This window comes from Mobula birostris, chromosome 9 (genome assembly GCF_030028105.1).
Source record: "Mobula birostris isolate sMobBir1 chromosome 9, sMobBir1.hap1, whole genome shotgun sequence".
NCBI classification, from domain to species: domain Eukaryota; kingdom Metazoa; phylum Chordata; class Chondrichthyes; order Myliobatiformes; family Myliobatidae; genus Mobula; species Mobula birostris.
This window is the reverse complement of record NC_092378.1, coordinates 47,141,099-47,159,146: the sequence shown is the minus strand read 5'-3', so window position 1 is coordinate 47,159,146 and position 18,048 is coordinate 47,141,099.

Sequence of the window (18,048 nt, the reverse complement as noted above, 5' to 3'; positions counted from 1 at the left end):
TTGTATGTGAAATTTCAGTTAATTTCTTGGTGGTGCTATGGTGGTGCTATTGTAATTTCTGCTGGGGCTATAGCACCAGCTAGCACCACCTTAGCACCACCCGTCTCAGAGGAGACACCCGGGGCCCTGCACCTTGATGCAATCACAGAGAAGGACTTTGAGAAGATTTTATGGTACGCAAATTTTTAGAGATGTACAATGGCTCCAATGCACAAGAACACAAGAGGCTGTAGAGAGTTATAGATTCAGCCTGCTCCATATCAGGGACAACCCTGCCCCCTGTTGAGGACCTCTTCAAGACAGAGCATCCACCATTAAGGACCCTCACCATCCGGGATATGCCCTCTTCTCATTACTACCATTGTAGGATTACAAGATTAAGGAGCCTGAAGACCCATACTCAATGATTCAGAAATAATTTCTTCCCCACTCAAACCCCTGTCATTAGATTTCTGAAAAAAGTTCAAAATTTAAGGTAAATTTATTATGAAAGTTCATATATATCACCATATATTACCATGAAATTCATTTTATTGTGGGCATTCATAATGAATAGGAAGGAACAGAACAGAATAAATGAGAAAATTCACATGACAGAGACAGACAAATAACCAATTTGTAAAAGACAACAAACTATCCAAATACAAAAAGAAAAGGGGGAAAAAAAAGCAATAAATATTGTGAACACAAGTTATAGAGTCCTTAAAAGTGACTCCATAGGTTGTGGAATCAGCTCCATGTTTGGGCGAGTGCAGTTATCCCTTCTGGCTTCTTGTTCAAGAGCCTGACGGTTGAGGGGTAACACTGTTCCTAAACCTGGTGATGTGGGACTTGAGGTTCCTGTACCTCCTTCCTGATAGCAGCAGTGAGAAGAGAGCATGGCATGGATGGTAGGGGTTCTTGATAATGGATGCTGCTTTCCTGCGACAATGCTCTGCGTAGATGCGCTCAATGGAGGGGAGTGCTTTACCTGTGATGGGCTGGGCAGTATCCACTACCTTTTGTAGTTTTCTGTTCAAGGGCATTGAATTGAATTGATTGACTTTATTTCTTACATCCTTCACATACATGAGGAGTAAAAATCTTTATGTTACACCTCCATCTGAATGTGCAATGTGCAAATTACAGTGATTTGTAATAAATAATATGTACAGTAAGATATACAACGAAACAGTCAATATAGCTTAGAAATACAATTGTGTCAGTGTGAATTAATCAGTCTGAAGGCCTGGTGGAAGAAGCTGTTCCAGAGCCCGTTGGTCCTGGCTTTAATGCTACGGTACCGTATTCCGGATGGTAGCAGCTCAAACAGTTTGTGGTTGGGGTGACTCTTCGGGCCCTTTTTATGCACCTGTCGCTGCAAATGTCCTGAATAGTGGGAAGTTCACATCCACAGATGCACTGGGCTATCTGCACCACTCCCTGCAGAGCCTGCAGAGTAGGGCTGGAGATGTGGCAGATGGAGTTCAATCTGGAAAAGTGTGATGTATGATAGAGTTCCCATACCAGGCAATGACACAGTCAGTCAGGATGCTCTCAATTGTGCCATTGTAGAATGTCCTTAAGATTTGGGGACTCATGCCAAACTTCTTCAACCGTCTGAGGTGAAAGAGGCACTGTTGTGCTTTTTTCACCACACAGCCAGTACGTACAGACCATGCGAGATCCTTGTTGTTGTGTATACCCTAAATCCATTGATATCCAATAAGGGTGAGCCAGTCTGTCTATTCTCTCCTGCAAATCCATAGGGGTTTGTCAAAGTTTTAGATGTCATGCTGAATCTTTGCAAATTCCTAAGAAAGTAGAGGCTCTACTGTACTTCCTTTGTAGTGGCCCCATTACATGCTGGACCCAAGACAGATCCTCTGAAATGATAACACGGAGGAAGTTTAAAGTTGCTGACTCTCTCCATCTCAGATCCCTCGACGAGAAATGGCTCATGGACTGCCGGTTTCTTCCCCCTGTAGTCAATAATTACACTGACACTGAGTGAGAGATTGTTACTGTGGCACCGTTCTGCCAGATTTTCAATATCCCTTCCATAAACTGATTCATCACCACCTTTGATTTGACCCACAACAGTAGCGTTATCAGCAAACTTAAATATGGCATTGGAACTGTGCTTAGCCTTACAGTCATAAGTATAAGGCAAGTAGAGCAGAGTCTTGTGGTGCACCTGTGCCAATGATGGTTGTGGTGGAGATGTTGTTGCCAGTCCAAACTGACTGGGATCTGCAAGTGAGGAAATTAAGGATCCAGTTGCACAAAGAGGTATTGAGGCATATGACTTGGAGTTTATTAATTAATTTTGAGGGGATGATAGTATTGAATGTTGAGCTGTAGTCAATAAACACTTGAACTATACTGTATTGTTCCTTTTTTGTCACTATTTATTTATTTAGTCATTTATAGTATTTCACAGTAAAAGGTAGAGCGGTGGATGTGGATTTTAGTAAGGCATTTGGCAAGGTACCACATGGTAGGTTGATCCAGGAGGGTGTGAGGCATTGGATACATTGAAGCATGGCTACATGGATTTGGAATTAGCTTGCCCAGAGCAGGCAGAAGGTAGTGATAGATAAAGGTATTCTGTCTAGAGATTAGTGTCTAGTGATGTTCTGCAGGGATCTGTCCTGGGGTCCCTGCTCTCTGTGATTTTTATAAATGACTTGGATGAGGAACTAGAAGGATGAGTTATTAATTCTGCAGATGACACGAAGGATGGAGGAGTTGCGGATACTATAGATGGTTGTCCTTGGTTACAACAGGATATAATTAGGATGCAGAGTTGGGCGGGAGATGTGGCAGATGGAGTTCAATCTGGAAAAGTGTGAGGTATGATAGAGTTGATAGAGTAGTTAAGAAGGCATGTTGTTTGCTGGCCTTTAGTCAGGGGATTGAGTTCAAGAACTGTTAATGTTGCAGCTCTAAAAAACTGTGGTTAGAACACACTTAGAATACTGTGTTCATTTCTGGTCATCCCATTTTAAGAACCTTAAGAGATGATTCAAAGGAGATGTACGAGGATGCTGCCTAGATTAGAGGGCACGCCTTACAAAGAAAAGTTGAGGAAGCTAGGGTTTTTCTCTTTGGAGAAATGAGGATGAGAGGTGACCTGATGAGATTATGAGAGGCATACATAGAGTGAACAGTTAGCACCTTTTCCCAGAGTGTTAATGCCCAATACTAGAGGACATGGATTTAAGGTGAGTAGAGGAAAGTTTAGGGGATATATCAGAGGAAGACTTTTTACACATAGAGTGTGGTGGATTCCTGCTTGATGCAATATGAACATTCAAGAGACTTTAAGATAGTACATGGATCTAAGAAAAATGGAAGGTTAAGGGGTTTGTAGGAGGGAAGGGTTAGATTGATCATGGAGTATGTTTATATAAGTCAACACAACATCATGGACCAAAGGACCCGTAAGGTGCTGTAATATTCTATGTTCAGTGGTGTAAGTTTATATCTGCACTATACTGCTGCCGCAAAACAACAAATTTCACTTCATATAAAATAGTGAAATAAACGTGATTCTGATCATTGTAAGTCTCCACTGTGGCCTCTCCAAAGCAATTCCATCTGCTTGTAATGCAGTGACTAGATCTCCAGTCAAGCTGTAGTCTAAACAGTGTTGAATATACAGTATATTGAGCATAATTTCCCTCCTTCTATTGTCTGTCCCAACTAATAAAGAGGAGCATCCTGTAAGACTTTTTTCAGCAGTCTTTGTACATGTCCTGTCACTTTCAGCCATCTGCAGGAATATACTCTAAAACCCCTCAGCTCCTTAACACCAGTCAATGCCTTCCTATTCATTGTTCATTCCCTTGCCTTGCTGGACATCACCAAAATGCATTACCTCACAGTTCCCTTGATTAAATTCATTTGTTATGTTTTTGCACAACTTATGCATCTATATCTTCCTGTAGCTTTCCTCCTGTCTGTTAGTCACATTGACAATCTTTCTGTCATCTATTAATTTCTTTAATGTTGACCCATACATTTAAACCTAATCTGAAAATATATTACAAAAAGCAAGGGTCAGGGTATTGAGATGCATTGGTATTTACTTTTTTTGCTCACCCGACACAGGACCTTGTCAAAAATCTTTCTAAAATCCTAGCACATGGCACTAACTGTAGTTAATATTAGCCTAGTTTCTCTTCGTGTTCTTGCCCATTCTTTCTTGTTGCTGACTGGCGGGCTGGGGGTTTAGGGTTTGATGTTGTTGTTATTGTTCTTCTGGGTGGGCAATGTGTTACTTTTTGTGCGAGGGAGGAGTATGGGGGTTTGGGGTTTGCACGTTTTTGTTTCTTTTTCTTTCATGTGGGGGTTGGAATTGATGTCTTTTCTTTCAACTACTATTTTTTTCTGTATTTTATGGTTATCTGGAGAAGACAAATTTCAGAGTTGTAATTTGCATATATACTTTGGTAATAAAATTAACCCTATGATGGAATATCACATGATGGTCCTCCATCATGACAGCAGAGGAGGCCATGATTTGATATGTCTGAAAGGAATGGGAAGTGAAATTAAAATTGGTGGCCTCTGGCAGATCCTGCTTTTTCTGGCAGACAGCGCGTAGAAGCTTAGTGAAACGGTCTCTCAATCTACATCAGGTCTCACTGATATACAGGCAGCCACACTGGGAACATTGGATACAGTAGATGACCCCAACAGATTCACAGGTGGAGTGTTGCCTCACCTGGAAGGACTGTTTGGGGCTCTGAACGGTAGTGAGGAAGGAGGTAGAGGGGCAGGTATGGCACTTGTTCTGCTTGCAAGGATAAGGGCCAGGAGGAAGATCATTGGGGAGGGATGAATGGACAAGGGAGTCACATAGGAAATGAGTCTCATCACTGGATCCCAAATTGATGTAACATTTTTATCTTGGTTACATACATGACAGCATTTCAGATCGAACACACAACCTATTTGTATTATATTCCCAGCTTCAGTATATTTAGCCTTTAATTTTGTGAGATTCTTTCCAACCTTCAATGAATACGTACTTTATTTTGGAGCTTTAACTATTTGGCATGAAGCCATTTCCTCTAGGAGCAGGTTGCAGAAATAGGTAAATTGCAGTTCTGGCATGGAGCAGTGTCACAAAACAACATTGTTTCTGGAAATGAGGACAGAAGATTGATGCAGCTACAGGCAGCAAAATGCACTACTGAAGCCCAAGTAGCTCCATAAGATGCAAAATTTTACGCTTTGTTTCTTAAAGTTCTCAACAGCTATAGTCTGAACTATTAGTAGGCAAGAATGTCCTGCAAAGCCCACAAATCATGAGAAGACCTTGAGCATACAGAAAATTCATTTTCAAAGATTAAACATTTTAAGAGAGTGCTACAATAGGCCTCATGAAAGCTTGCCCACATTTTTGAGAAAAATACTGCAAAATCCACTGTCAAATGGTTATGCAGGTCAAAGCCAGTTTATTGTCAAATGCATAAGCACGTGAATGTATGTGCAATGAAAAACTTACCTGTTGTAGTATTGTAGACACAAGGAAATCACAAATCAGGTTAATTATCACTGAACTACACCATGAGATTTGTTGCTTTGTATAGTACAAGACATTGAAATAAATAGATAGATAGTGCAAAAGAGAAACAGTGAGGTAGTGTCCATGAATCATTTAAAAATAAGATAGTGGTGGCAAAAAAGCTGTTCCTAAAACATAGAGAAGAACATAAGACCAGATGGTAAGGGGCCTTAATGACAGATGCTGACTTCTGGAGACATCGCGTTTTTAAGATGTCCATGATAGAGCTGGCTGAGTCTACAACCTTCTGCAGGCTCTTTCGATCCTGCACATTGAAGCCTCCATAGCAACCAATCAGAATGCTTTCCACTATGCACCTATAGAAATTTGCAAGAATCTTTGGTGACATACCAAATCTCCTCAAACTCCTAATGGAGGTAGCCGCTGGTATGCCTTCTTTGCGATTGCATCACTGTGTTGGGCCCTTGAGTTGTATTTTGCATACATACTTTGGTAATAATGAGGACTCAATGTATATTTTCCCAACTTTCCCTTCCAGAAGTCTACAATAAATTCATCGGTCTTGCTGACATCGAGCGCAAGGTTGTCATTGCAACACCACTCACCCAGCCAATTTATTTCATTCCCGTATGCCTCCTCGTCGCCAACAACGTAAGTATTATAGATAGTGTTTAAACAGTGCCTAGTGTCACGCAGGTGAGAAACTGCTAGAAAGTTCAGCAGTCTAATGAACAAGGAGGCAATTAAAAGAGAGCGAGAATACAGCGTGAGCTGAGAAGTTACCATGGTAACAGTTCAGAGTGGTTGAGCTAATGGACGCTGGAATTTTGGAGGGATTATAAAAGTTGATCCTTCGGTCTGATAATGGGAGAGGAGACACGACACGAGAGAACTGTGGAAGCTACCCGAGAAACCACTGGTGGAGTTTAAGACCACCACGAGGGTGGAGGCGACGGACCGATTAATTTCGACTCGTGATTACCAGTGCGCGTAAGAGCTTGCCTGTGGGGGTCTGCTGGTGATGAACCCGTGCCATGGGTTAGTAGACCGCTCCCTAGAAGGGGCTCTGTCCATTTGTGTCTGTGTGGGGGTCACACAAAGTGACTCCGAAGACTTCGGAAGCAAGAACAACTAAAGCTGCCAACTTGAACATCAATACAATTAACTCTCTCTTTCTCCATCAATTCAACTCGACGCAACACAAAGTGAACTAAACTGCTTAAACTTACCTGACACCGTAAGACTGATATCTACCTCCTGGACCATTATTTTTGTATCCACATACACATTTACGGATATATAAATAAATATGTAATAGTTTATAACCTGTATTGTATTATTCAGTTTAATGATATTAATTCGTAGTAGTAATAAATATAGTCTTAATTTATAGTAAACCAGACTCCAGGTGTGTTCCATTTTTGCTGGTCCTTTTCAACCCATCACGGGGTTCGTGACACTAGCTACATTTATTTATTGAGTACAGCGTGTAATAGGCCCTTCAAGACATGCCATCCAGCACTCCCCCGATTTAATCTGAGCCTAATCATGGGTCAATTTACAATGACAATTTACTAATTAACCTATTAACCAGTATATCTTTGGACTGTGGGAGGAAACTGGAGCACCCAGAGGGAACTCACGCGGTCACATGGAGAACAGATAAGCTCCTTACAGGCAGCAGCGGGAATGAAAGTGTTGTGCTAACCACTACACTGCCGTGCTGTCCCATAATTCCTGATCAAATTTATAGTAAATTGCAAAAAGCAAACCAAAGCGTCGTGTAATAAAGGCTTTAACATTGTTTAGCTTTTATTACTTGGAGCAATGCTGCCATCTCTTGTTGACTTCTAACCAATTTATTTTTCCATACTGATTTTATACTGATCCTTTCATACTTGCTCTACTCCACAGTTCAAATGAAAAGTCTTAACCCAGAATGTTGATTGTCCATTTCCCTTTAAAGATGCACTTTGTTCCTACAGCAGTTTGCTTTTTACTTTTCTTGACTTTTTTTTGTCAGAGTTAGGGAACTAGTCACAGCAGGACTGCAGGCAATTCAATTTATTAAGTCCTTACTAGTTCTCTGCATTGGCAATCTAGTTACAGTGCCTTAAAAAGTATTCAGCCCCCACAATTATTTTCACATTTTACTGTCTCATTTTCTAAATTTAAAATATATTGAAGTATTATTTTTGAGCTAATCTACAAAACATTGTGCATCATGTCATATCAAAAGAAAAATTCCAAAACCTGTGAACAATTTATTAATAATTAAAAACTAAAATTGTGAGGCTGAAAAATATTTATTCCCTATATGATTATTAGGCAAGTCAGGGAAATGATAATAGAGAAGCACAAATCTGGGGAAGGGTACAAGACCATCTCGAAGGCACTGAACTTACAGTACCTCAGAGCTCAGAACAGTTCATTGTGAAAGAGTGGAAAAAATATGAAACCACGGCCACATTGCCGAAGTCAGGCCACCCCTCTAAACCTGGTAGCCGCAGAAGAATGGCACTTGTAAGAGAGGCTACTGTGACACCAACAGTCACTCTGAGTGAGCTGAAGAAGTCAGTGGCTGCAACTGGAGATGAAGTTTCTGACTCCACAGTCTCTAAAGCCTTGCACAAAAAAAGGGTACTTATGGAAGAGTGGCAAGGAAGAAGCCCTTGCTAAAAAAAACCATATCCTTGCCCGTAAAGACTTTGCAAAGCATCACTTAAAAGATGGAAATAGGTCTTGTAGTCAGATGAGACTAAAGTGGAACTTTTTGGCTTCAACACTGTGGTACATGTGGCGTAAAATCTAATACTTGCGAATTTTGAAGTTGGCTAACTCTTCTTTGATTTGCGCTAGTCACTCTTTAATTCAATTTAAAACCGTACATCGTTACTATTTGACAAAGGAGAGACTGTCTAAAATATTTCCTAATGTTAATAGGCAGTGTGATAGATGTAAAACTGAGACAGCTACATTGACACATATGTTTTGGTCATGTTCAGTATTGAAACAAATTTGGAAATCTACTTTCTCTACAATTTCTAAAGCTTTAAAAATTAATTTACAACCTAATAAATTGACAGTTTTGTTCGGTATAATCCCTCAACATATTCATGGTATTTCTATATCAGACCAACATGTAATTGCATTTGTCACATTATTGGCCAGAAGGGCTATTTTATTGAAATGGAAAGATGCCTCTGCTCCCACTTTGATACAATGGTTCTCTCAGGTGATGTTATGTCTTAGTTTGGAGAAAATCAGAAGTCGAACTTTTGATCCTCGATTTGACTTTGAGAAAAGGTGGGGTTCTTTTGCCCGTTACTATCATTTGATTTGAGTTAATTAAGATGGTCCCCTTCTGATTCTTGTTTAAATGGATTTGAGTTGGTGGATTGATGTTTTTCTTTTATGGAAGCTTGTATGGCGTATCGCTCCGGGGTTGTGCTCCCAATGGTTTTTTTTTTTGATTTTTTTTTGTTAGTAGGGTTTTTTTGTTTTAGTTAGTAGGGGTTCTTTTTTCCAAAAAAAAAAAAACCATATAATCATATAACAATTACAGCACGTAAACAGGCCATCTCGGCCCTTCTAGTCTGTGCCAAAATCTTACTCTTACCTAGTCCCACCGACCTGCAGTCGGTCCATAACCCTCCATTCCCTTCCTGTCCATATAGCTATCCAATTTAACTTTTAAACGTCGACATCGAACCTGCCTCAACCACTTCTGCTGGAAGCTCATTCCACACAGCTACCACTCTCTGAGTAAAAAAGTTCCCCCTCATGTTACCCCTATACTTTTGCCCTTTAACTCTCAACTCATGTCCTCTTGTTTGAATCTCCCCCACTCTCAATGGAAAAAGCCTATCCATGTCAGCTCCATCAATCCCCCTCATAATTTTAAACACCTCTATCAAGTCCCCTCTCAACCTTCTACGCTCCAAAGAATAAAGACCTAACTTGCTCAACCTTTCTCTGTAACTTAGGAGATGAAACCCAGGCAACATTTTAGTAAACCTACTCTGTACTCTCTCAATTTTATTGACATCTTTCCTATAATTCGGTGACCAGCACTGCACACAATACTCCAAATTTGGCCTTACCAATGTCTTATTCAATATCAACATTACATCCCAACTCCTATACTCAATGCTCTGATTAATAAAGGCCAGCATACCAAAAGCTTTCTTCACCACCCCATCCACATGAGATTCTGCCTTCAGGGAACTATGCGCCATTATTTCAAGATCCCTCTGTTCTACAGCATTCTTCAATGCCCTACCATTTACCATGTATGTCCTATTTTGATTAGTCCAACCAAAATGTAGCACCTCACATTTTTCTGCATTAAACTCCATCTGCCATCTTTCAGCCCACTCTTCTAACTAGCCTAAATCTCTCTGCAAGCTTTGAAAACCTACTTCGTTATCCACAACACCACCTATCTTAGTATCATCTGCATACTTACTAATCCAATTTACCACCCCATCATCCAGCTCATTAATATATATGACAAACAACATTGGACCCAGTACAGATCCCTGAGGCACACCGCTACACACCGTCCTCCAATCTGACACACAGTTATCCACCACTACTCTCTGGCGTCTCCCATCCAGCCACTGCTGAATCCATTTTACTACTTCAATATTAATACCTAACGATTGAACCTTCCTAACCAACCTTCCCTGTGGAACCTTGTCAAAGGCCTTACTGAAGTCCATATAGACAACATCCACCGCTTTACCCTCGTGAACTTTCCTAGTAACCTCATCAAAAAATTCAATAAGATTTGTCAAACATGACCTTCCACGCAGAAATCCATGTTGACTGTTCCTAATCAGACCCTGTCTATCCAGATAATTATATATACCATCTCTAAGAATACTTTCCATCAATTTACTCACCACTGACATCAAACTCACAGGCCGATAATTGCTAGGTTTACTCTTAGAACCCTTTTTAAACAATGGAACCACATGAGCAATATGCCAATCCTCCGGCACCATCCCCGCTTCTAATGACATTTGAAATATTTCTGTCAGAGCCCCTGCTATTTCCACACTAACTTCCCTCAAGGTCCTAGGGAATATTTTGTCCGGACCCGGAGACTTATCCACTTTTATATTCCTTAAAAGCGCCAGTACTTCCTCTTCTTTAATCGTCATACTTTCCATAACTACCCTTCTTGTTTCCTTTACTGTACACAATTCAATATCCTTCTCCTTAGTGAATACTGAGGAAAAGAAATTGTTCAAAATCTCCCCCATCTCTTTTGGCTCCGCACATACCCATCCACTCTGATTCTGTATGGGACCAATTTTATCTCTCACTATCCTTTTGCTATTTATATAACTGTAGAAACCCTTTGGATTTATTTTCACCTTACTTGCTAAAGCTGCCTCGTATCTTCTTTTAGCTTTTCTAATTTCTTTCTTAAGATTCTTTTTACATTCTTTATATTCCTCGAGCACCTCATTAACTCCAAACTGCCTATATTTATTGTAAATCCCTCTCTTTTTCTGAACCAAGTTTCCTATATCCCTTGAAAACCATGGCTCTCTCAAACTTTTAACCTTTCCTTTCAACCTAACAGGAACATAAACATCCTGTACCCTCAAAATTTCACCTTTAAATGACCTCCATTTCTCTATTACATCCTTCCCATAAAACAAATTGTCCCAATCCACTCCTTCTAAATACTTTCACATCTCCTCAATGTTAGCCTTTCTCCAATCAAAAATCTCAACCCTGGGTCCAGTCCTATCCTTCTCCATAATTATATTGAAACTAATGGTATTGTGATCACTGGACCCGAAGTGCTCCCCAACACATACCTCCGTCACCTGCCCTATCTCATTCCCTAACAGGAGATCCAACACTGCCTCTTCTCTAGTTGGTACCTCTATGTATTGCTGCAAAAAACTATCTTGCACACATTTGACAAACTCCAAACCATCCAGCCCTTTTACAGAATGGGCTTCCCAGTCTATGTGTGGAAAATTAAAATCTCCCACAATCACAACCTTGTGCTTACTACAAATATTTGCTCTCTCCGTACAAATTTGCTCCTCCAGGTCTCGGTCCCCATTAGGTGGTCTATAATACACCCCTATAAGCATCACTACACCTTTCCTATTCCTCAATTCCACCCAAATAGCCTCCCTGGACGAGTCCACTAATCTATCCTGCCAGAGGACTGCTGTTATATTTTCTCTGACAAGCAATGCAATACCTCCCCCTCTTGCCCCTCCTATTCTATCACACCTGAAGCAACGAAATCCTGGAATATTTAGTTGCCAATCACACCCCTCCTGCAACCACGTTTCACTAATAGCTACAACATCATATTTCCAGGTATCAATCCATGCTCTAAGCTCATCCGCCTTTCTTACAACGCTCCTAGCATTAAAATAGATGCATTTAAGAAACTCTCCACCTCTTACTCTCTTTTTATCCTTAATGGAGCAAACAACTTTGTTATCTTTTTCTTCCTTGTCCCCTACATCTTTGGTCTGAGTGCTCCTGATCTCTGTCCCCTGCCTATCCTCCCTCATACACCATCTACTAGCTTTCTCTATTTGTGAACTAACCTCCTCTCTCCTAGTTTCTTTAATTTGATTCCCACCCCCCAACCATTCTAGTTTAAAGTCACCTCAGTAGCCCTCACAAATCTTCCCACCAGGATATTGGTCCCCCTGGGATTCAAGTGTAACCCGTCTTTTTGTACAGGTCACGCCTACGCCAAAAGAGGTCCCAATGATCCAAAAACTTGAATCCCTGGCCCCTGCTCCAATCCCTCAGCCACACATTCATCCTCCACCTCACTGCATCCTACTCTCACTGTCGCATAGCACAGGCAGTAATCCTGAGATTACTACCTTTGCGGTCCTTTTTCTCAACTCCCTTCCTAGTTCCCTATATTCTCCTTTCAGGACCTCATCCCTTCTCCTACCTATGTCATTGGTACCTATATGTACTACGACCTCTGGCTCCTCTCCCTCCCACTTCAGGATATCTTGGACGTGATCAGAAACATCCCAGACCCTGGCACCAGGGAGGCAAACTACCATCCGGGTCTCTGGACTGCGTCCACAGAATCGCCTATCTGACCCCCTTACTATCGAGTCCCCTATTACTAATGCCCTCCTCTTCCTTTCCCTACCCCTCTGTGCCAGAGGCACGGCCACTGTTGCTTCCCCCAGGTAAGCTGTCCCCCCCAACAGTACTCAAACAGGAGTACCTATTGTCAAGGGGCACAGCCACTGGGGTACTCTCTATTACCTGACTCTTCTTCTTCCCCCTCTTAGCTGCCTCCCGTGGCCCCGGTGTGACCACCTGCCTGTAACTCCTCTCTACCAACTCCTCACTCTCCCTGACCAGATGAAGGTCATCGAGCTGCAACTCCAGTTCCCTAACGCGGTCCTTTAGGAGCTGCATCTCAGCGCACCTGGCGCACAGGTGGACATCCGGGAGGCTTGGAGACTCCAGGACCTCCCACATCCGGCACTGAGAACAACAAGCTACCCCTCTCCTCAAATAACAACAAAAAATGAATATCAAACCCTCTTCGCCTCACCTGTTTCTGCCTAAGCCTGTTGAGCCGAAGCCCTTAAGCCTTCACTCTGCTCCCGGCTCACTCCGCCGTCCGCAAACTACGCGCCCGCTGTATAAGGCTGTGCTCCTTTTAAATCTTCCGCACTTCACTCCCCGATGTCACACGCCTGTGCAGTCCCGCCTCTCTGAATGCCGATGAAAAAAAAACGAAAAATTCAAAAATGGCTTCCTCCGCACTCCCGCTCCGATTCACAGACTTCCTTCTCCGAATTACCAAATAGTTTTAACATTTTATTTTTTCTTATTATTATTGATATATTGTTTAGCTTTGTTAATCAGTTATTTGATAATTTAATTCTTATTGTACATATTGACATGTTGACCTGATTACTTTAATTTTTTTGTTGATTTTCAATAATAATTAATAAAAAAGATTTTAAAATGAAATGAAAATCTAATACTGTGCATCAACCAGGTAACACCATCCTAATGTGAAGTATGGTGGAGGTAGCATCATGCTATAGGGATGCTTTTCAGCAGCAGGGCCTGGAAATCTGGTCAGGATTGATGGGAAGGTGAATGCTGCTAAATACAGAGAGATCCTGAATAAACACTTGCTAGTCTCTGCCAGAAAGCTTAAACTGGGGAAGAAGTTCATCTTGCAGCAGGACAACAATCCAAAACGCACTGCCAGACCAACCATGAAGTGGCTTCAAATGAAGAAAATTTGGTGTCTTTGAGTGGCCCGATCAGAGTCCTGACCTTAAACCAATTGAACATCTCTGGCAAGACCTCAAGATTGCTGCCCATTGCCACTCCCCAACTGAGCTGGCACAGCTTGAGCAATTTTGCAAGGAGTAATCGGTAAATCTTGCTCTGTCAAAACTAATATCGACTTATGCAAAAAGACCACTGGCTGTAATAGTTGCAAGAGGTGGTTCAACTAAGTACTGAGCAAAGGGGGATGAATGTTTTTGAACTGGTTACATTTCCATTTTTAAAATTTTTAGCTTTTCCGTTTTTTGAGCTCTACTGTGAGAAAAGGTGGCACAGTAGTGGGCAGAAAATCATCTCTGAATGCACAGCATGTCGAACCTTGAAGTGGATGGGATAAAGCAGCAGAAGGCTACAGTAGATTCCACTCCTGTACCCAATAAAGTGGCCACTGAGTGAATATCCCTTTGGGATTTGAATTACTTCTGTCAGATCTCCTCATAAACTTTTGATCCAAAATAGTAAGTTTTTCTTTGAAAAAAAAAGTTCATTTTAAGATTATCTGATTCTTGTATACGAAGCCAAAAATATAATAGCAGTTTAAACCATGACGTCAAAATGTTTTTAATATATGAGGGATGATTGATAAGTTCATGGCCTGAGGTTGGAGGAGTCAATTTTAGAAAACCTAGCACATTTATTTTTCAACATAGTCCCCTCCTACATTTACACACTTAGTCCAGCGGTCGTGGAGCATATGGATCCCTTCTTGGTAGAAGTCGGTGTCTTGGACCTCCAGAGAGTGTTCCACAGCAGGGGTGATTCATAAGTTCGTGGCTTAAGGTAAAAAGAGATGAGTTATTAACTTCAAACTTTCTGCATAATCACTCAAAGAGTTGAACTGCACGTGCATGTAACGACAGCTGTATAACTCATCTCCTTCTATAAAGGAAGGGATCGCCAACTGCTAGGTCCAGGATGTCCAAGGGTGGCTGCAGAAGATTCTCAAGAGGGAGGATGAGCAGCCGGAGTTTATGATACACATTGGCACCAATGACATGGATAGAAAAAGGGAGGAGTTCCGGCTCAGTGATGTGAGGAGTTACGGAAGAGGCTGAAGAGTAAGACGTCCAAGGTAGTAATCTCTGAGTTGATCCCAATACCATGTGTTAGTCAGAGCTGGAATAGGATGACCGTGCAGGTGAAATGAGTGGCTGAGGAAGGGGTGCAAGAGGCAGAATTTCAGATTTCTGAATCACTGAATCATATGTTAATCCTTCTAGGGAAGGATTAACATATGAGGAGTGTTTGATGACTCTGAGCCTATACTCCCTGGAGAGGGGATCTTATTGAAACCTATCGAATATTGAAAAGCCTAGACAAAGTGGATATGGGGAGGATGTTTCCTATAGTGGGTGAGTCTAGGACCAGGAAACAGCCTCAGAATAGAGAGGGATGTCCACTTAGAACAGACAAAAGGAGGAATTTCTTTAGCCTGAGGGTGGCGAATCTGTGGAATTCATTGCCACGGACAGCTGTGCAGGCCAAGTCACTGTGTATATTTAGAGCAGAGGTTGATAGGTACTTGGTTAGTCAGGGCATCAAAGGTTACGTGAGAAGGCAGGAGAATGGGGATGAGAAGGGGTAATAAAACAGTCAAACACAGGAATATTTTGCTAGTTCCAGGCCTATCTCCGCACATCAATCTCTCCCTCTATAACTTTTAAAACCACCTGCTGGAATGTAGATGTGATTAAGGAGCAGGATCAAACTCGGGTTTACAATCACTGACTTAAATGAATGAAACTTGTTGTTTTGTGGTAGTAGTTTAGTGCAAATGCATAAAATTACTATAAGTTACATAAATAAATAAATAATAAAATTAAAAAAAGTAATGAGGCACCTCCTCTCCATCCACCAAAAATCTAATTTCCTGGTGGCCAACCATTTTAGTTCCTAGTCACATTCCAGTTCCAACATGTCAATCTATGGCTTCCTCTTTTGTCATGATGAGGCCATACTCAGGATGAAGGAGCAACACCTCTAGGTAGCTTCCAACCTGGCGACATGAATATCGATTTCTCCAGGTAATTTTTCTTTCCCTCACCCTTTCCTTTGATTCCTTATTCTCAAACCCTTCACCTTTCCCACCCACCAGACCTCACCTCTCACCTTCCAGCTAGTTCTCCTTCCCCTCCCCCCACCTTTTATTCTGGCAATTTCCTCCTTCCTTTGGAGTCCTGAAGAAGGGTCTCGGTCCAAAAAGCCGACTGCTTATTCATTTCAGAATCAGGTTTAATTTCACTGGCATATGTCATGAAATTTGTTTTGCAGCAGCAGAACATTACAAAAAGCAGTAATAAAAATGATAAATTACAACATGTATATAAATTAAATGATTATTACAAAAAGAAAGGGATAACACAACCGAGAAAGTGTTTATGAGTTCATTGTCCATTAATTAATCTGATGGTGGAGGGAAGAAGCTGTTCTGAAATGTTGGGTGTGTGTCTTCAGGCTTCCATACCTTCTCATTGATTAAAAAAAAGAGCATATCCAAGGTCCTTCATGATAGATGCCACCTTATTGAGGCAGCGCCATTTGAAGGTGTCCAGGAATCAGAATCAGGTTTATTATCACCGCATGTGACGTGAAATTTGTTAACTTAGCAGCAGCAGTTCAATGCAATACATAATCTAGCAGAGAGAGAAAAAATACTAATAATAAATTAAATTAAACATAATAATAATAAATAAGTAAATCAATTACATATATTGAATAGATTTTTTAAAAAACATGCAAAAACAGAAATACTGTACATTAAAAAAAAGTGAGGTAGTGTCCAAAGCTTCAATGTCCGTTTAGGAATCGGATGGCAGAGGGGAAGAAGCTGTTCCTGAATTGCTGAGTGTGTGCCTTCAGGCTTCTGTACCTCCTACCTGATGGTAACAGTGAGAAAAGGGCATGCCCTGGGTGCTGGAGGTCCTTACTAATGGACGCTGCCTTTCTGAGACACCGATCCCTAAAGCTGTCCTGGATACTTTGTAGGCTAGTGCCCAAGATGGAGCTGACTAGATTTACAATCTTCTGCAGCTTCTTTCGGTCCTGTGCAATAGCCCCTCCATACCAGACAGTGATGCAGCCTGTCAGAATGCTCTCCACAGTACAACTATAGAATTTTTGAGTGTATTTGTTGACATGCCAAATCTCTTCAATAAAGTATAGCCGCAGTCTTGCCTTCTTTGTAACTACATCGACATGTTGGGGAAGCTAGTGCCCATGATGGAGCTGTCTGAGTTTTCTGATCCTGTGCAGTGACCTCTCCATAATAAATGGTGATGCAACCAGTTAGAATGCTTTCCATGGTACATCTCTAGAAAGCTGCAAGTATCCTTGGTGGCAAGTTGCAGAGGGAGGTACAGATGCCCAGGTTTTAGAGCTTTTTGATTAGAATTGAGGGTATGATTGAAGGCTAAGTGAAGAGCCTGTGAGGTGGCATCCGCTGTAGACCTATTGTGCCGAGAGGCAAACTGCAGCAGCTGCAGGACCTTGTTTAGACAGAAGTTGATTCTAGCCACGGCCAATGTCTCAAAGCAATTCAGCACAGCACTGGGCAATTGCTGTTGGGGCAGCTCACCATGCTCTTCTTAGGCACTGATATGATTGTCACACCTTTGAAGCAGGTGGGCACCTCTGATTGCAGCAGTGAAAGATTAAAGGTGTTCTTGAACACTCCTGCCAGTTTGTTGGCACAGGTTTTCAGTACCCTACCAGGTCACCATCAAGGCCTAACACCTTACAAGGGTTCTCTGACATTGGCACAGCACAGGGTCACCGGATGCTGCAGGAATTTGCATAGACGTAGTTTTATTCTCTCTTTCAAAGCTTGCATAAAAGGGTTGAACTCATCTGGGAGTGAAGCATCCAAGCCATTCATGATGTTAGGTTTTGCTTTGTAGGAAGTAATAGCCCGCAAACCCTGCCAGGGCTGATGTGCATCCAATTCCGTTTCTAGCTTCAATCAAAATTGTTTTTACACTCTTAAGATAGCCATCTCTAGGTCATGCCTTGACTTTCTGTATAGCTCTGGATTACCAGTTTTGAATGGCACAGATCTAGCCCTCAGCAGATTATGACTCACCTGGTTCATCCACAGCTTTTGAGTTGGGTACATCTGGTATGTTCTTGAAGGCACACACTCATCCACACAGATTTTGATACAGCATCAATGGATGCTGTCTGACCTGCTGAGTTCTTCC